This window comes from Cynocephalus volans, chromosome 6, assembly GCF_027409185.1.
Source record: "Cynocephalus volans isolate mCynVol1 chromosome 6, mCynVol1.pri, whole genome shotgun sequence".
NCBI lineage: Eukaryota > Metazoa > Chordata > Mammalia > Dermoptera > Cynocephalidae > Cynocephalus > Cynocephalus volans.
The window spans coordinates 59,900,645-59,922,701 of record NC_084465.1 but is presented as its reverse complement, the minus strand read 5'-3'; positions in this window follow the sequence as shown (position 1 = coordinate 59,922,701).

Genomic DNA, 22,057 nt, shown 5'->3' with positions numbered 1-22,057 from the left:
AGTAAATGCATATATAAATATGTAGTTGGGAAATCCTGAGCTGTCCTCTTGATTACATGGGTATGTGTCTTTAATCACTTATCAAATCAGCAAGATACAGTTGATTTAGGTGTGGATATAAGGAAATAGAAATCATCACTTGAAGGCAAGCAGAAAGCAACAATTTAAGGTGATCAATGAATTCATGAGTACATAAATATCCCATATCTTTTTTTTTCTTCTGAGGCATATATGCGCTATTTCTTTAAACTAAATGCTACGACCATTTTCATTACTTCAAAATTCCTCTTATGAGGGCTACAGGAGGAAGAGTTGTATCATTCTAAGTATTAAAATGGCTTAGGCCAATGCATAGAATGGAGATGTTTGTGCTGTGTTTGAAACACACTTTGCAGACTTCTATCTATATAATAATCATTCTTTAGACTCAGATCAGAAATCATTTTTCTCAGGGAGCACTGGACTGATAAAAACTTTTTTTCTAGCTTCTTCTGTGTTTTTGTTTTCTATTGCTATGTAACAAATTATCACAAACTCAGCGGCTAAAAACAGCACACATTTATTATCTCATAGTCTTTGTGGACCAGAAGATCGAGAGTGACCTACTCTACTCTTCTGCTCAGAGTCTCACAGGATGTCAGCAGAGGTTGTCAGTTGATCTGAGGCTTGGGATCCTCTTTCAAGATCACAGGTTGTTGGCAGAATTCAGCTTCTCGCTGTTGGAGGATTGAAGCCCTCAACTCATAAAGGCTGCCTGCAGTTCCAGTTCCTTTTTATAGACAGTTTATGTCATAGCAGCATGCTTTTTCAAGGCTAGCAGATGAGTTTCTCTCTCTAGTCTGCTGAGACAGAGTCTTATATAATGTATTGTAACTACAGAAGTGACATCTTATCACCTTTGCCATGTTCTGTTGGTTAGAATCAAGTCAGAAGTTCTGGATACACTCAAGGGAACAGGATTACACAAAAGCATGGATACCAGCAGGGAGGAATTATTGGGGGTCACGTAAGGTCTATCCACCTCACTCTGGCTGCTTTAGTAAATTGACCACACTAAATTTTGTTCCTCAGTTTTGCCCTAAATGTGTTTCTGTTATAATGCATATAGCAACTAAGTTAGTATGTTCATGTTTCTCTCTTCCAGCCAGTATCACTTACATTTCTATCTCTGAAGTATGTTTACATAGATATTCAATGTTTTTCTAAATAAATGTTATAACAAATAAATGAATGAAATAATGAAAGCATGGATGATTTACACTCATTACAAAATATCAGTATATAAAAATTTGAGTAGAACAGATATAAAATTTTCCATTCCATGAAGAAAATTGAACTTGAACAAAGCCTTGACATTTGGTAAAGCTCTGGCAGATTCTGCAGGCCTGGTACCATGGTGTGGCTGATGAGTTGCAATACATGATGGTATGTGTACAAGCAGGAACAAACACTGAATTTCATGGGCAAGAGTAAAAGTTTCCTTTGGGGTATATAGAGTTATATGAGTAGAGTCATATGAGACTCCTAAATATAATCTTTAGAAGTCTCTTTTAAAAATGTTTAATCATAAGTTTGATTTCAGAAAAATAGGATAACTGTTATTTAGGTATATGGCCTCTCTGTGCGTTTATAGATTTTTTTAATGGTATCAAATTATACATACTGTTCTGTATTTTTTTCTCACTCAACAATACCATGACTATATTGCTGTGTTAAATATATTTATACATCTTTTTTAATGGCTGCATGACATTTCATCATATGTGCCACATTTTATTAAGCTACTGTTGAATTTTTAGGTTTCCAGTTTTTCACTAATACTCTGCTTTAAAGAAAAAAAAAGGACAGGATAAAAGGATTGCAGCTATTTGGAGTTTAAAGCTTTCATTTGGAGACATCTTGCTGTGCAAGGCAGTAATATTTCCACATCACTCATGATATTTGCTACAACCTACATATTCAATAGGTATATTGACCCCTAAATAATTCTTAACTTTTTGCTCATTTAATTCCAAACTCCATATACATAAATTGCTCAACATTTTCTGTATTTTATTATATTTGTAAAGGTTTTTTTTTTTTTTTTTTTTTTTACCAATGAATATATCCTGCACAGGATCTTTTAGCTTAGTTTATGTTCTTTAATAAGTTAAATATAGTCTTTACTCTTCTCTATGATAAACTGTGTCAAGTATTTTCAATAATTACTAGTTTGAATTTCTTCTCACTTTCCATTTATTAGCTAGTCTCTTGCTTAGGATCCCCACCAACAATTACTTTCAATATGTATTTGAACAGATTTTTTTAAAGTATATTATTCCAGACCTCTAGATACCAGTATTTCAAATCAAGAAAAACTCCCTTATATGGGTCAATTAAGGAAGCAAAATGAGCAGTCATGCCTTCATAAATTGTATTGTGCATCACAAAACCCCAGAAGATGTATCACTTAATCTCTATAATTCCTCTCCTCTTTCTCTTGAATGCATCTCCTTCCCCAGTTTTCCCCCGCTGCCTTAATCTTATTTCCATCATGCTTGATTCTGTGAAAAATCTGGTCAATATAAAAGTTCAAACTCATCAACTGTCAACTGTATATAAAATACTTTATGTGCCCAAAAAACACCAAGAGCCAATCTTGGGCTATTAAATTTATTGCATTTACACTCTAGGAAGAACTGCTTTTTTGGATTCTTCCAACCTGCCATTCCTACCACCCACTCCACAAATCAAAATCAAAACCACAATTTTGTTGCTACGTTAACCTAAGTGAGGACAACACGTCTCTAAAAATAAATTCAAATGTTCATTTTTTATTGATTATTCAATTAAGAGTCTGTTTTCTGGTACATTCGAAAAATGATCTACATCAGTCTTTTTTGCTAAAGCATTTCAAAGGCCTTTCATCTTAATTATTACTTCATTGCCTCTGTCGGCATGGCATTTCATTCTTGGTGAGTCATTCTGATGCATTGTTACTCTGATCAAATTTTACTTGTCAGTTCATTGACTGATACAATCCTCTACTCACGTTAGTTTTGCTTAACTGCACCAAGTAGATGCTTTTGTGAAAATACAAACTGTAAGATCCTTATTTGATTAAGAACTATCAAAATCAATACATTTTCTATGGAACTGACTTTCTCAGTATAATCACAATAATGTTGCATTGAAAAACCAATGGATTTAGGTAATTGAACCAAATTGCATACTCTGGGCCTTTAATTAAACTTTTAAAATAAAAGATAGTGTGTGCTAGCATTTAGGATCAAATTAGGTGGCACTCAATAAAATTTGTATGAAAAATTTTCATAGATTCCATGTGAATCATATTAGTTAACAAAAGAGAGCCTTGATTAATCAGATAAACACCTTATGAGTGTTTCTCAAAATTAAATGCAAGCAGTTTTATATTTTAATATTTTAGTGGTCTTTTTACTTTAAAAATTTAGACATATACATACACACACACATACACCTGCTGGTAGCTCTGGTTTATGCAGAAATTAGTTCTGAGGTTCTACTGCTTAAGTCACCAAGAAGAGAGCTCAGTAAATGGGTGGACTGGAGAAGAAAGGATAGAGAACTTTGAAAAGAGAACTTGTCAACTCAAAACTTCTTTGGAAGAGAAATTTTCAAGGAATGGGGCAAAGACTGCTTCTTTAATTGGAGAGAAACATTTGAGGATGATAGGAATATGACAACCAATTCTTATTTAATATTAAACTAATTTCTTGGCCTTCTCCATCATGTGACAGGCAGCTAAATTACTTTGTGTGTGTTCTAGTGTTCTATACTCTATCTTGGGTTACATGCAGAAAGGATTGCAGCCTGTTACTCTGACTCCTGGCCAGAGATAGATCTGAGTTGGTATCTTTTCAACGTACAGTATAATTCTCAGTCTTTTCCATGATTTGTCTCCCTTCACCTTTTACATTAAGTATCTAAAATTCAAATGCCTAATTTTGCACCAAACTGACCTATTCTTCAGCTAGTCTGGTTTCTGATTTTGCATTATCAGGTACTTTCATTCCCATATTTTCAAACTCTACCTGAAAATATATATATTTTTTCCCACAGATTATTGATATACTGAAATTTCTCCCATCATAAAAAGAAAATGAAATAAACCTACGTGCAATCTAATAACCACTATTAACCTAAGTTATTTTTTCCCTTTCATTGGTGAACTGCTAAGCCCCTTAAAATGAAATTAGTTCTAACATCTCCCAGGAGATTGGTTTTTCTACAAATGTTTCATATAAAAATACAAGATCAAATAATTTAAAGAATAATTGGATCAAATAAAACAGAATTTTTATTGCAAGACTTCTCAGAACCTTAACATGATAATTTTCATTTTGAACTTTCAAGTTGTTTTTCTAATGACCATGAGATGACCATGAAAATTTTTATTCATTTAAAGAGGAGAAATTTATTTTCTCTCAGTATATTCCAAAACCTGTTTGAAAAAATTCTAATATGCACTTAACAGTATTTAACATCTCACTTGAAATGTTCATCTCAACCCAGCACAATGCATATTTTGCTACCAAAACTCATTTGGATCTTCTATGGCAATTGTCAGCAATGTCTTCCAAAGAGCGGGGAAAAAAGAAAATAAAATAGTCTAATGGTCTTTTTGATCCTCAGTTACTGCACTGCAGTATTTCACACCAGTGACTCTTGCTTCCTGAGAAGTCTCTCGCTCTCTTACCTTCATACATTCTGTCATGATTCTCTTCCTGTGTTTCTGAAGTTCCTTCTACGTGTTTTTGGTAAACTTCTTTATTTGCCCAGTGGTGTTAAAAAAATACTTGTTTCTGGTAATCTTATTCTACATATCCTCCAGATTGTCAAACATGTTTGTTTAAAAAAAAAAAAAAAAAAAAACTATCTACATTCTCATGACAGTAAAATCGCTATCCCTGAATTTTTTAAAACTTCTGATTCACATATCTAGCTGCTTACATTTCTTTCTGGGTTTTCCTGGGAAATCCTAAAATTCCATATGTACAAAAATATCTATTTTTCTTCTGTATCTGAGCACATTGCACTACCATCTGTTCATTCTGCCATATCAGAAACCTAGAAACTATTCTTTTCCTTTTCACTCAATCTTTACATAACTAGATGACTGAGTTTCATTGATACTGTTTACTTAATATCTTGCAATTCCATTTCCTTATGTAAAAATAAAAGGAAATGTACTGCTTCGTTTAGTCTCTTATCTGTTGCTCAGTTATTGTTATAGATTCCTCATAGGTTTTGCTTTCCTGTCTTAGCACATCAGAAGGATGTCAGAATTTTCTAATTTGAACACAAATAAGACCTTGTGTCTGTGCTACTAAAATTCTTCAATACTCTCCATTGTATATAGTCCAAAGTTCTTTTACAGGTAAAACAATAATATTTCAGTTCTTACATGAACTTCCAGAAAGTTGTTGCTTCCCAATCATTCATTGTATCCTATTTATCCTCCCATTGAAACTTGGTGGGTCATTGTGATTGCTTTGAGAAAGAGAATAGAGCAGAAGTAATGCTGTTTGAGTTTTGAGGTGAAGTAGAAAGATCAATACACTTCTTTCTGGTTCTCTATTGGGACACTCATCCTTGGAAACTAACCGCCATCTTGGGAGTGCACAAATCCTGGAGAAGCCACATGCAGGTGTTCTGGCAAGCAGCTAAGGTCCATGTTGACAGCTGGCATCAGTGGTGATGCTGTCAGCAGTCACATCAGAGTGAATGGACCTTCAGATAATAACTAGCTCCTAGGCATTGTCACCCCCAGCCTTTAAGTTTTCCAGGTTAGGCCTCAAGTTGTGGATCAGAAAAAACAATGTCCCCTGTGCCCTGTGTGAATGGCTAATGCACAAAATCTATGAACATAATAAACGATTTTGAGAAATTTTGTTTTGGATAAATAGATAACCAGAACAATTTTTTCCATGATTGGCTACTTGTCTGCTTACATGTTTTCTCATTTTTCTCCTTAAGAGTTGTTACACATGATCTAATCGTGTTGCAATACAAGCAGGTTTTCTTCTGGGTAAATCTTCATGTTTATCTGAAAACATCTTTAAAAATCCCAGGAATGGAAGTATGATTCAGTACTAGAAAGTCTAGCAAGAGCTCAAAAGATGTTCTTTATCTGTAGGAATGTTTGTTTGGTTTCTCTTAAAGTTGCTTTAATATTTTAGTTATTGATAGTGGTGTGTGTGTGTATCTGGCAGACACTTTGAAGACATTGTCCAAAATTGTTGTACCAATTTAATTCTCACCAGCAGCATATGATAATCTGCCCAAAGCCTTATTGATAGGTAGTAAGTTAGTCATGAGCAGGTATGGAAAAAGGGGGAACAAAATAGAGTTCTATTCAAGATGGTGGAATAGATGGTCCCCAGCATCACTCTCTCCCGCAAATCAACTAATTTACAACTATAAAAATGTAACATCAGCCAAGCTGGAGCCACTGAAGCTCTGGGGTAGAGGAGGAGAGACCTACAGAGTTCATGAAGTTGGGAAAAACCACGATGAGAGAAAGAAAAACTGCTCTGAGTGTTTCAGGGTGCGGCCACTTTAAGGCTGGAGCTGCTGAACATGGAGCAGGAGCCAGCAGAAACTGTAGCTGTGCCCTTCAGATGGAGTTTCTTGGAGGCAGCAGAGGGGAAGGGGGCCTTGGTGGCCCTTGCAAGAGCAAAACCACTAATAGGGTTCCCGTGAACCCACGCAGGAGCGAGGAGCCAGAACAACTGAAAAATGGGAGCCATTCAGAGACTGGGGAGTCATCATAAAGGACCAGTGCAGGTCCCATCCCATGGGAAGTGTTTGGAGCATGGGAAGTGGGGGAGACGGGTCTAATGGGAGAACACTGGGCTCCAGCAAGGACAGCTGATCCACCCCCCAATCAGTGCAGGAACACTCAGAGGAGACTGGTCGGGAATGCAGAATTGCATGGGGTCCAGTTTGATCAAAAAACTCAGGCCCAGATCAGAGTTTCTACACAATCCAGATCCACTGGGTCTCTGGAGAGCCAGAAGTACCTATAAGGTCAACCGTTATACCCTGAGCTGCACAAAAAGCCTTCCTTAGGGAAACAAAAGCAAAGTAGCAATTTAGCTCAACCACACAGCTCAGGTACTGTATCCACAGGAAGTTCCCCCATTTTAGAAGTAAGCAAAGGACAAAAAATTAGTTCCAGCCCAGGCACACCACCAGTGCCTTGGGGCCTGCCTGGGAGCCAGAGGCTTGGAGCTGGGACCAGACCCCACTCCCACAGCCAGGCACATTGTGCCAGCACCTCGGGGCCCACCTGGTGACCTGAGGCATGGATCTGGGGACCAGATACACCCTGCAAGCAGACACACCACCAGCACCAAGGAGCATGCCAAAAACATCACCTCCATGTGGGTGGCTCACCACAGCCACCACAATAACCATGGCTGCTGCAAAAGTGGCTAGATGCCACAACCGCCACACAGATGGTCCGCCAGCCACTGGAGTGCATTGACACAAGGAGAGTCACCAGCAGAGATAAAGAAAAGAAGAGGATGTCTCTCTCCACAAAATACCATTTCAAAGAGACAGAAGAAGCATCTGCTCTATGATAATATTGGGGGACCTGATCACACCTCTCAGCATTGGACAGATCATTGAGGCAACAAATCAATAGAGTAACCATTATTCTTTCAGAAGGAGAGAAGAAATCCAGGGTAATTAGAGGGGGGAGGGGGAGAGAGAGAGGGGATGGGGAGAGATTAGACAAGGGGCATAAAGAATAATTATGATTTGTAACAATATATATGCTAGTAATATTGATTTGATCAACATATCTCAGTGTTGAACCCCCAAAATATGTATAATCATTTTTGATTCAATAAATAAAATAAAATAAAAAAATAAAATTTTGCGAGAATACAAAAAAATTTTAAAAAGGGGGAACAAAAACTGACTGTGCCCCTGATCTGCCCTTTTGCCTGTGACTCAAAACCAATCCACCCCTTTGCAGGCAACATAATGGAAAGAAAATCCATAATCTAAAAACAGGGGCTTGTCAGGGACTTTCCAGATAGAGAAGAATTCAGAGAAGGAATATTTTAGACCTTAAATAACCTCTGGACGTGCTAATGCTTATTATTTTTATAACAGGCTTAATTATGGGTAGGGACATGGACATTAGAAAAATGATTATAAACCCCAAATGTCAATCAAAGATGACAATCAAGCTTACAAATACATAGGCAAAATTAATGGAATAAAACAGATATGAACTTGCATGTGAGGGCCATTCACTGCTTGAGGGAATGGCCCACGTCTCTCTTGAACTGTTTCTTCCTTCCTATATTTCCTGTACTCATTACAGCTTTGTTATTGCTGTTGATATGGGTTTCTGATTCTTCACTGACCCTAAAAAGAAGTGAACCTAACAGGACTTTTGTCCGTAATAACATTATCAATCCTAAATATTACCAATCTTTTAAAATTTCAGTTGTTCTAATATGTGTGTAGGGCTTTCCATGGAGGTTTTACTCACTATTTCCCTGATGACTAATAGGGCTATCAATTTTTCTTTTTATTTGTTATCCAGATATCCTATTTTGTAATGTGCTTATTCATATCTACTTTCATATTTCTTTTAGATTATGCCACTGTTTGAATTTATGCATTCTACTGTTTAAAGATATTTGGTTAATTATAGATGTTTTTTGTATGTGTTTATTGGTGCAAATGTTCATGCATGTCTATTGGTGTATACGTGGTAGAATAGCTGCTTTATCATAAGGTGCATATTTCTTCAACTTTTGTGGATAATGGTGAACTGTTTCTCAAAGGGTATTATTATCACAATAGCAATGTATCAGAGTGCTGTTGCTCCATATCCTCACCAACTTTTAATATTGGTTTTCGAGTTATACAGAGATTTTATAATTATCCCCTTATCATTGATTTCTAACTTATTGAACTTTAAATAACGTATTCTGTATATCAATTATTTGAGCTTTAGTGAAGATTGTTAAATGATCCAGCATATTTTCAATTTTATAATATTTCACATTTTTATTGTTTTATAGATAAACGCTTTAATTATATTAATTATATATAAATTTTATTTATTTTAGATTTTATATTGATTATATTTTAGGTAATAAGATGTACAAAATCTTGCTCAGTGGATGTTGATTTGTCTATTTCTCTTCCTAGTTTAGTAAATTTCCACTTTACATATTTTGATGATATAAAGACACACAAATTTAAAATATCTATATCTTACTGGTGAATAGAATTTTTAATCATGAGTCTCTCATATTTCTCAAAGCCTTACTACCTTTTTAATTTTAAAAATTTAACTTGGTGCTAAAAAGCATTCACAATCAGCTATCAACTCAGTCTAATTCTGGAACTGAGATAGTATTAAACTGGGCTATACTCTGCACGTACTGCACTGTCATCTGCTAGGATACATCCCTTTGACCCATGGGGGTTAAACAGGACAAATGCCTTGGCATATCTTGCTGTCCAACTTTTGTATTGCTAGAACCAAAAAGGTTTGCTTATCTCCTAAGCCTCTTGACCACTTATTTTATTTTATTTTTTTTTGAAACGGGGACACCGAGGGTAAGTGAGATAAGCAAATGTCATTAATGGAAAAATGGAACCTACTGCTATTTTTGCCTGTCCATATTTCCCCTGTTTCTTGAATCATGGATTGTAATTATGTACTGCCTTGTTAGATTTCTAAGTAATTAAGACAGGTGCTTACTATATTGTCTAGTTGTCTTAAATGGGGACATTATCTAGTCAGTCATTATCAGAGGCAAGATTATTTAGGATTTTTTTTTTAACATATATGCTACTTTCTTTGTTGACCATATCTTCCTGAATTTCAAATTTTGGTTTGGACCAGGAAACACTTTTCATCTCTCTGAGGTACATCTTTCAGAATTTTCTTTAATGGGAAGATGTTGGGAGCAAAATTTCAGTTTTTGTTAGTAAAAAAATGTCTTTTTTCCATTGTAGTTTTTGAAAGATACTTGTGATACTTTTTAAATTGCATATTGTGTCTTATTGTATTAAAGATACATATACTCTCATGTAGCTTCCATTTTTGTACTTGAAGAGTTGGAATCTTACTATTATGTCTTCAACTACAATCTTTCTTTTTTCTTTCTGTGCATTTTAAGGTAGTCCAAATTTATTAAGTTGTGGATTTTTTTTTTTTTTTACCTTACATGGGATTCATTGGGATGCCTAATTAAAAGGATTAATATATTTCATAAGTACTGAGAAATTTTCATTTATTGCCTCTACAGATACTGCGTTTATTGCCATCTTTTCTTTTCTCTCTGTAAATCATTTGAACCCATATGACACTTCACTTTATCCACAACTTTTCTAAATTTGTTTTTATATTTTCTACAGTTTTTTTTTTCTACACTGTGTTCCACAGATTTTTTAACTTTTAAAATTAAAAAAAATTTTATTGAAACATATTGATTGTACATATTTATGGTACAGAGTTATAGTTCAATACATATATATAATGTGTGTTGATTCTAGTCAGGGTAATTAGCCTATTCATCATTGCAAAGCTTAATCATTTCTCTGTGATGTGCACATTTGATTTCCTCTCTTCTAATCATTTGGTTACATGCAATAAAACTATTGATGATGGATGTCTGAGTTGAATGTACACGATAGGGCTTAATTTTCTTATCTTGCTGTACTTCTGCGTCCATTAATCAGCCTTTCACTATTCCTCCTCCCCACTCTCCTTTCCTGCCTCTAGTATCTATAGTTCTGTTTCCTTTTAACAGTTCAACTTATTATTATTATTATTATTATTATTATTATTATTATTGGGTTTTGTTTGTTTATTTGCTTCTTTTGTTTTGTTCTCTTTTTTTATCTCTCACATACGAATGAGAGTAAGAGATATTTTCCTTTCTGCGCCTGGCTTATTTCACTTAACATAATTTTCTCCAAGCTCATCCATGTTGCTGAAATGGCAGAATTTTATTCCTTTTTACGGTTGAGTGTTATTCCGTTGTGTATGTGTACCACATTTTCTTTATCTAATCATCTCTCAGTGCACATTTAGGTTGGTTCCATATCTTGGCTATTGTGAACAGAATTGCAATAAACATGGGGACTTAGATATCCCTTCAACATGTTGCTTTCCATTCCTTTGGGTATATACCCAGTAGTGGGATTGCTGGGTCATATGGTACTTCTATCTGTAGTTATTTGAGAAACCTCCATATTGTTTTCCATAATGGCTGTACTAATTTACAGTCCCACCAATAATGTATAAGGATTCCCCTTTCACCACATCCTCACCAACATTTGTCATTTTCTGACTATGTGATAATAACCAGTCTAACTGGGGTGAGATGGTATCTCAATATAGTTTTGATTTGCATTTCCCTGCCTTGATGTTTAGTAATATTGAGCATTTTTTCATATACTTGTTTACTATTTGTATGTTTTCTTTTGAGAAGTGTCTATTGAGCTCCTTTGTATATTTTTTAATTAGGTTATTTATTTATTTGGTAGTTGCCCAATAGAGGGATTGAGTCCTGTTTCTAACTGACTGAGCTAACTGGCCAGCCAATCAAAAATACACTTTCTCTTTCAGAGTGTTTTCTGGGCTTATTGGAGACACTCCCAAATTGCTGGTCATCACTTATCTAGTGCAATCTACAGTAAACAAAACAGTCTACTGCACAGTTGACCCTTTGTTATTTTCCCTATGGCTCCCTCATCGTAACAGTTCCTGTACTCTCAGAGGGTCTCTGTGGGGACTTCTTAGACTTCTCTAAGACTTCTAAGTCAAAACCATTTAAGATAATTGTGAGAAAGTTCTTCTTCTTTTTTTTTTTTACAGGGCCACACGTGATCTTTTAGAAATTCCTTTTGAATCATCATTGGCAGAAATGTCATTGCTCATCTAAACACAATCCTCTATATGTTGCACATGTAATTTCAGTCAAACTTCATCCTTTATATTTTCTATGCATGTATCGGTTTATAGTAGTCCTTAAAAGCCAGACACACACACACACCAAAAAAACCGGGGGGCGGGGGAGAAGATATAACAACCACAATTACTTGAAGTTGATATGACAAGCAAACAGAAAGGACATTGTTGGGGGGGGGGAGGAAGAAGGGAGGGAGGTTTTGGTGAAGGGGAGCAATAATCAGCCACAATGAATATCGACAAAATAAAATTAAAAAAAAAAAAAAAGCCAGAGGGCATATATTAAACTCTATTTCTCCTTGAAGCTTCCATTGCCAGGTTTAAAGTGAAGAAAAGTGACTTTCTTCCTTTTCCTATTGGGATATGACTTGCTATTTAAGGCAAACTTCTATGCAAAGAAATATTCCCGGTTTCCAAACTCTTCGCTGAAACATCAGTTTTACTTACATAGCCAGAAAACCCATTTTTATCTACTTCCTATGCAAATTCAATATTGGTTAACAGTCTTTAAAATATAAAAATATTCTGCACCTGCTATCTTAGGATCTCAGCTAAAACTGAGATAAATACCATTTCTAGCATCGTTTTATGCAATGATGAATAGAAGTTTTGCTATATGGGAGATCACATTGTAAGAGAAAATAATTGTTGTGTAATAATTGCTAACAATATGATACCTGCTTTAATAGACACATAAACTATGTACTCTGAGATTCCCAGAAAATGAGAGACTAATTCTGTCTGATTATGTAAGATACCTTTTAAAAGGCTAGTAATATTTGATGGGTACTTGAAAGATGATTAGAAGGTTGGCAGGATTTGATTATCCAATGACAAAGAGCTATCTGTTTAAAAGCAAATAGTAGTGAGAGAATAGTGTTTGTTTGGGGAAAACTAAAACAACTTTTGGTGGTGGGAAAAAGTGAGAAATAGAAATGTTGCTGATTAAGTACTCTGGGCAAGACGTAAATGGTCATATTCCATGTTTTTAGGAAATGAGGAGTTATTAAGGATTAAGTTATTAAGTTACTAAGCATTTTTATTCAGGAGGGTAATATGATGGAGATTTGAATGAAAATAAAGAAAAATATTTTCTCGAGATGTTTGGCATAGAAAAATGGTCCAAGGCAGAGAAGTGGATGACCCTAGAAAAGCTCCTCAAAAAACAGTTTCTGTCATTGAATATGTTTGAGTTAGTCTATATTTAACTTATCAAACACATTAACCTGTCAAATATTCTGAGAATTTCTGAGGTTAAAGAATGTTTTAATATTGAATTAGCTATCAATCAAATGTGTCAGTGCACACAATTTTAAGAACTATTAATGTCTTACAGAGATATCAAATAGTGAAAAAAATCCCTTCCAGTTATCTTGGTGTTGATGATCTTCATGAGAGCATAGAGGCATTTGAGAAAGTGATCATAGTTGTTTACATAACTATGACAGTGACTGCTGGGATGAAGCAGAGTGTCAACATAGAGGATTTATTCTACATGGGGACAGGGGTAGATAGTGAAAAAGGAATCAGTTTCCATCTGAAAGTTTTCAATTATCTGGGGATGTAAGACCATTCACAGAAAATAAGCAAGCACACTATGTTTTATTTTTTATTAAAAATATTAGTTTAGTAATCTTGGAAGTACTATGCATCACATTAAATCTGCTAAATGCTATTATATTGCCTGTGGATCTCACTTGCTAATTCAATTGCTAAATGTTTGGTAATTTAACACCCATAAGTTTTATCGTTCCACCCTACAATCACAGCAGAGTCTTGTCTTAATCTTGGGGAAATGTATCTGAATGAAAACAATTAAAAATTCTTTAACAAAGAAGGAAATTTCCAGTTATATATAATAAGAACCCTGCTTAGATCACAAGTGATACACTATGACTGTCCTAATCACATTTTATCTATTTTTTCTGATAGTGTCTACAATTTGGAAAGAAAAGGAGAATTTAAATTATTTTTAAAAATTGCTATGTTTTCAGCTTAGAAAAACCTTTCTACTTTTTGTTGAAAAGCTATATTGTGACTTCAATTTCCAGCAACAGTGCTGACTATATATCCTGGGGGAAAAAATGTTGACACGGAATGCAAAGAAATGCTACTTCTAAATGTATAGCTGACCTTGCAAGATGTTGAGGGAAATCCCCAGAAATATAAAATGAAAGCTGAAAACCAGTGTTAAGTGGGCCCTGAAATCATGAGTGCCCTGAGGGCATTTACTGAGTTCAGTAGCTGGAATTTTGGGCTTAATGTCTGCATAAAGGATCGGAGGCAAGGTTTTGGGAATGTGTAAAGTGGTTACTTAAAAATAAAAATTCTTCCTAAAATAAGATCATTGAAGAGGTACATCTTTAGGAAAGTGTAGATTAAAGAAATCTTCCCACAGGCAATATCAAGCAACAATAATATGAATCTATATCAGCCTGAATTCAAAGCAGAATTTAAAATAGAGAAAAAAAATTGCCGACCATTTATGATGATATGCTTGGCCTCATATATACATTAGCTGAGTTTTCAATTCTTTAGTAGTTACTAGGACAAAGACCAACTTAAATTAGGTAAATGTTTCACAACATTGTGAATTGCCTAGCAGAGAAAAATCCTCTGAAAAGAGACCTATCTGTGGCCTCACAGAATACTAAAAAATTTGAGACCAAAATTGACACAGTTGAAAAAAACTGAATCATCGCATAATCATACTGGGAAATTGTAGCACATCAATCTCAGTAATTATAAGCACAAATGTATCCAGATCAATATCCTTATAGAATATTTTATAATTTAACAAAATTTATTCAAATGTATGTGCATATAATACTCCTTCAAATTAGAAAGTAAACATTCTTATGTGATTTTTTAAATAAAGAAAACACAACAATGATGGTCTGAAAATACTAAAAAAAGCATGATAATAAAAATATGACATGAAAACCCCTGGGATGTAGCAGGAGAAAACAATTATAATTTAGTGCCTTAAGTTCTAATCACTAAAATGAGAAGTAAAATAATGGATAGCTTCAAAACTGCCAAAGTTTAGTTTTGTGGAAGTATCAATAATAAAGACAAAAATTGGAATACTTGTTGAGAAAGAGTGAGAGAAAGGGAGTTATTAGTGAACTATATTGGAAACAAACAAAAACACACCACAGATAGGGATTAAATTACTAATAACATACTAAAACAGTTTAGGCAGATCAGTGAAAAGCTTAGAGAAATTCACAATTTCTAGTATAAGTAAGTACAGCATCAAATAAACAATAAGTTAATTGATAATTTAAGTAGAGCCATTGCCATTAAGTACATTTAATCAGTGTCTTAAAATATATCTCTACATGCCACTACTCAAAAATGTTTCAGGTAAAGATGATTTAAAAATAAGATTTGCAAAGTAGCAATTAATTATTCTATATGTATTTGTAACAAGTATTAGAAAAATCAATTAATTTTTTGAGGCAAGTATAAACTTGATATAGACCAGTACATAAGAGGAATAGAAAATCTCCGCCCTAAGCTCTACATATGTATATAGATGCAACTTCTAAATAAAACGTTCACAAATAAAATAGCACATTTAGAAAGTATAAAAATACATTATAGAGCATCTTGATTTAAATAAAAAATGCAAGGATAATTTAATATTAGAAAATATAATTTAGCACATTACATTAAAAGAGAAAATATATATAATCTAGCTGATGTAGTAAAAAAATATGAAAATATACTATCCATTTATGATACAATCTTTTAGGAAACCAGGAGTAAGACATAAGTTCTCTTTCAATATCATAAATTTGCAATAATATCACATTTAATGATTGTATATGTTAGAGACACTTTTAAAATCAGGAAAAAGCATACTTTTTTCACACTATGCATATTTAGCATTATATAGGACATGATCGTTTGTATGTAGTTACAACCGGAAATAATCAACAATAAGAATATAAAAAGAAAAAGTAAAACTGACTCTAATTATTAAAAAAAAAATTATACTATTGAAAATGATATGATTGCCTACATAGAAAACTCAAGCTAAAGGAAATTACTGGATTTTTTTTAAAAATTAAAGAATTAAAGAAAGATTGCTGCATAAAAAGTTAATATATAATAACCAATTACATACTGACATAATAGCTAGAAAACATAATTGAAAAAAAGCTAATACCAGTAAATTTCCTACACAGTTTTTAAGTGCCAAATTTTCCCTATAAGAAAACGGCTGACGTTGTTAGGACTTCTTTGTTGTTGGGATGTCCCCGTGGCTACTTGTCATCTTTCCTCGGGTTCCTGATTCACTGTTGCTCAGAATTCCTTGTTAGTGCTGTGGAAAACAATCAGAGTGGAGTCATGGGCTTTAATTAGTTAGTTAGACTTCAACTAGTCTAAGTAGATATTAATTAGTTTTATTAGACTTTAACTTGCTAAGAGTGTGTAGCACTTCCACCGAACAGAATGAGAAGGCGGATAAGCCTCTCCCTAGAAAGCAACTAGAAAGGGGAACAAGAGTATCAAAAGCAATTGTTTTAGCATCCTGGAAATTGATGAAGACATGCAAATGAAGAGAGAGTCTGTTATTAATGAAACTTGCTGAAGTTTATGAAGAAATAGGGTGGTTGTGTAGCATGACTGTTCCCATGCCTCACCCCCAGCTCTGTCTGCTTGGTGGTTCAACCTGGATGGTTCAGGCTGTGAAAACCAGTAGTCATGCTACTGGTCCAAATGGGCTCACTTGATTTACACTGTTATAAGTCCTAGTGGTGTGTTAATCTAAGCTAATGATCCTGTGTGGTGCAGGCAGCAGGCTGGCAAACTAGCACAGGATTTCATAAGGAAGACCTAGAGGTTAGGGGCACAGGAGGGCTTGTTAAATTCTTCACATATCTCAGGTTAACAGGAGTTGGCATATGCAAAGAAGAAACTGTAGTAAGCATCGCACATTCCTGACTGATGGAGCCAGCATCTCTCTCTCTCTCTCTCTCTCTCTCTCTCTCTCTCTCACACACACACACACACACACACAGAATGAGACTGCTTGGCAGAACTAAAATTAAGATTACTTGACAATAGCCTTGAGTTTAAATGAACTCTCCAGGACCCACAGAAACCCACCTTCAGAGAGTGGAATCCTTATTGAGCAAGAGATTCACACGGAGACACATTATAGTCAAGCTAATGAAATTCAAAGAAAAAAAAAAAAAAAAAAAACAAATCTTGAAAGCACCAAGAAAAAATAACTCCTCATGTACAAGAGAACAAAAAATAGAATTAGTGGTTGACTTTCTATTAGAAAAATGGAGGCCCAAAGGCAGTGAAAAGACATTTTAAAGAGTGGAAAGAAAAAAATACCTGTCAACCAGGAATTCCATATCCAGAAAAATCTATCTTTAAAATATGAAGGTAAAATAATGATATATCCAGATAAAGAAATAGAGAGAATCTGTTACTAGGAAAAATAGCACACAAAAAGCACTAAAGAGTGTCTTTCAGGACAAAGAAAAATGACATCAGACAATAACTTGAATTCATAGGTAGAAATGAATAAAATGAGATGTGACAAATACAGGGTAAGAATAAAAGAGTTTACACACATATTTCTCATTTGCTTCTTTTACTTCTTATAAGAATCCATAGAGCAATAAGTAAAATACTCTATTGTGGTGTTTATATCATATATAGAGGTAATTTGTATGAAAATTTCATACAATTAAAATTGAGCAGAATAGTTCAAGAGGCATTTTTTTAAAGAAGACATATGAATGACTAACAAGCACCTGAAAGGGTGCTCAACATCACTATTCTTTTGGGAAATGCAAATTAAAAGCACAATGAGTTAACACTATCCACCCACCAGGAGGGCTATAATCAAAAAGAAAGGAAATGCCAGCTGTTGGCCAGAATGTGGAGAAACTAAAATCTTCACATAATGTTGGTGGGAATATATTGATACAGCCACTGTAAGGAAAGTAGAAGAAGTTCAGTAAGGATCTCTCGCCTTGCATCTGTTACAAATGGGTAAGATTCAGCACATTCACTAGAAACAAGTTATAAAAGTAGTGTAATGGCACACAGTGTGCCCATTTACTGATTCACCATAAGTGTCGTAATTAGGTAATGCTTGGCTTGTGGCCGCTATTGTGTACTAAAAGTATAAAGGTAACTGTTCTGAACCACTGGCTGGCGGAGCACGGAAGAAGGGCAGAGCATGGAAGGAGGGCTGAGCATGGAGGGTCAGTGGAATAGAGCCTGAGCTTGTGTCTGAGAATAAAGCATGTCTGTGAAGCTCACATCTGAAGAATAAAGTACATCTACCTTGCGTAAAGCTGCCAGGGTCTTCTTTCAATTATCTGACTCATGACCTGCACAGGAAGGGGCAGAAGGATCTGAGATTCTTGCACCACAGCCACTTTGGAAAAAAAAAAAAAAAAGTTTCTCAATTTTTTCAACAGTCAAGCATAAACTCATCATATGAACCAGTAATTTCACTCCTGTGAACAGTACCCAAGAAAAAGAACATGTATGGAGCTGGCTGTTTTCTCAGATGGTTAAAGCACAGTGTTATAACACTAAGGTCAAGGGTTTGGATCTCCATATTGGCCAGCTGCCAAAAAAAAAAAAGAATATATATGATGTATATGTGCACATAAAGATTGTATGTGTATGTTCATAACCACATTATTCATAATAGCTAAAATCTGGAACCAGTCCAAACATCAACTGGTAAATGGATAAACACAATTTGGTGGATCTATACCATAGAATACCACTCTGCAATACAAAGAAGAAAATCCTGATGCAGAATGGACATAGTTAGAAACATCATTCTAAGTCAAAAAAGCCAGATGAAAAAAGTCTACATACTGTCTTATTTTATTTATATAAAATTAGCAAGCAAATATGTAAAGGTAAAAAGAGATGAGTGGTTGCCTAGGGCTAGCTGGGGGTAGGAGCAGGAACAGACAGCAAAATGGTTGGTGGGAAATTTTAAGGATGATGGACATATTCTAAAAGTGGGTTACGATGATGGTGGCACAGCTTTATAAATTTACTGAAAATTATTAAATTTTTACTCATGTGAGTGGATTTTTTGGTATGTGGATTATATCTCGATACATCTGATAAAATACAAAAGGAGCAGAATGTGAAGTAAACACATATTGTACTTTTGCCCGGTTCACAGTGATCTTTGCAATAGCTAAATTTGTGCTTCTCCTTTCTCTGCTGATTGATCCGGAGCTAGAAAAATCCAACCCAAATAGAATATTGGTCTCTGGAATTGAATCTTGAAAGAAAAGATGCAAATGCTGACTTAAATTTGAACTGAATCTTACTCCTGCTATTCCAGCTCTTTCTACTATAGAGGTCCTAAGAGGCATTTGGTTTTCTTCACAAAGTAACTCTTCACGACCTAGGGTAATATGACAGGTAGCGGGGGAGTAAAGAGAGGGAGCAGAGGGGATGGAAGCTAGACACATGATTTTTTTTTCCTTGTGTGCTTTAGGTGGGACTGAGGAAATCAAATGAAACTGCAGAGTGGTGCAGGGTAATTGTAACTTGTTACCTCACAATCCTGTAAGTGTGATACAAAAAATATTGTTGGAGAGCAGAGAAGAAAGGCTTTCCTTCCACACCATCTTCTAAGTTTCTTTGTAGCAAACCTCCTGTTTTCCCCCTCCAAGTCCATAATATACAAGGGTAAGAGCCAGTGTTTAGATGCTTTCGCTCTGCACCAGCTTCCATGAGGACAAAATTCTTCCCTTCTGTGCTCCAAATTTTCTCTGCAATTAAAGTTTTTTCTCTCTGCTGGGGTCATCTCACAATGTAAGATGTGATCCCCACCTTTCCCTACACTATTTCACTTTTCTCTAGGACATTATCTCCTAGCAGTGCAGTATTTATTTTCAAGCAAGTATTAATTATAATGACCCCACATAAAGTAATTTTGTGATGTAAGAAAGGCTTTTTATCCACTACACAAATGCAATTTTCTCTGACATATTAACCTTCACTGAACATTTTCCTAATTTTATCCAGGCAGAATCACACAAGTGAAATAAGAAGGGCAAACGATGTCCTTATTTTGCCGAAAGTTGTTTAAACTATTAGAAACTTATGATAAAAAAACTAAAAAGTTTTTAATTTAAAAAATTTAAGAAAATATCTTAGACAATAAAATAAACGCAAAATACTTTGCAATCTATTTAGAAAATATTAACGACATTTAAAAATAAGACCTAGGTTAAAATCTTTCAAGACATTTAGATGAAACATTTTTTTTCTACTGAATTTTTATCACAAAAGAGGTAAGACATTTACAAGTGGAATGAATGTGGATGAAGAAAAACATCCCATCTACTTGGCTTTCCTTTTTCTCACAAAGTTGCCCCGGAGGCACCTCAGTGCAATTCTAGGGTTCCATGGAACACTTTTAAAAACCTCAGAAAAATTATAAACCTCAGAAAAATTACCTTCAGGGTCACAAGTAGGAGCAGCCAAGAACAAGGCAAATCTGGAGAATTTGGTCATAGAAGGGATTTTCATGAGACTGAGGAAAGAGAGATAAGAATGTGCTCTGATACCATGCTCACTGACCTGTTGCCAGTCTGTGGTATATTCAGACCTACAATAATAGGATAAATTCAAAAAAACCATAAACAATGATAAAATCATTCCTGTCCCTCCCTAAACCTTTTTCACTATCCTCTTTTGTTAAGTCCCAGCCCTATGGACAGCCAGGCTGTGCCACTGTAATAGCCACAAGGATAATCCACATTAAGGGCAAATTGTGAGAGTGGGCAGGTTACCTGGCCTCGATGACCATGCCATTATAGTCTAAAGCAGGAAAGGCAACGTCAGAGCCAGATGGCTCTTTATTCTATCTCTTTCTCCCTCTTCCTGTCCTTCTAAGCCCAGTGTTGTAAATCTGTATCATCTAGAAGACATATGTTCTGTGTTAGTGTGGCAGCCTCTGTGGGCATTAAAGGATTATTTTAATTCTCGGTATTGGAAAAGTCACTTCTGTTATAAAATTGATCTCCATTGTGCTGTTCCATGGTACCTCTAGGATAATACAATTTAACAACACTCTGGCAGAGGTATCTTGGAGTATTAATATTTAAAAACAATGGCTCTACTTTTATAGATGTTGAGTTTTCATTCTTTTTTTTATTTTAATTTATCAATATACAATGTAGTTGATTTTCGTGTCCCTTTATCAATTCCTCTTTTCCCCCTTCTCCCCATCAACATCGTATCTGTTCACTTGTCTTAACAAGTTCAAGGAATTGTGATTGTTGTGTCTTCCTCCCCACCCCAGAAGTCTGAATCACTATTTTCTAGTTTTCTAGTATAGCTCTCTCCTCATAACAATCTCACTTCTATACAAATACATTCCAGAAACAGAAAATAATATCAATATAAAGCAAAACATTAGCTGTAATGATTTTTACTTTTTATGAAATGAAGTTAAATTAAAGGCAGGATTAAGAAGACCTCTTCAAAGAGATAACAAGTTAATTAAAAAGTCTTAAATTGTTGTAGAATACATCAATAAAAGCTGCATGTCAGTAAGCAAAACATTGGGTCTATCATGTTTCTCTGATAAATTTTCCACCTTATTATGAGGTTTTCTCTTATCTTTTACATAAAATAAATAACACATTTTACATAAAGTATCTCACAAAGAAATAGACATGTAGTAGTGCAAGATGATGCTTATAAGGAACTGGAGTTTTCATTTTTACTAAAGCAAAGATACACAGCATAATCATAGGAGAAAAAAATGTTTTAATCCTCAAAAAGCAAAAAAGGTGCAGTGTGTTTTTGTTACCTGGCAACTCTGTATCTATTACTTTCAGAATTAAAGTGTTACCCGGAATTGGTTTATCAGTTAAGTTGATGTTATCTCTTAATGCTTTAGTGCTACTTAGCTTATCTCACATTGCTCACACATGTTCTTTTTTCCTCCCTTTGAAAGATCTCGCATATGAATAAAAATATGCATATACAGTACAATACAAGGGGCAATGCACTTACATTTTACCTCCACCTATGGTGGCTTATTTTTCTCTG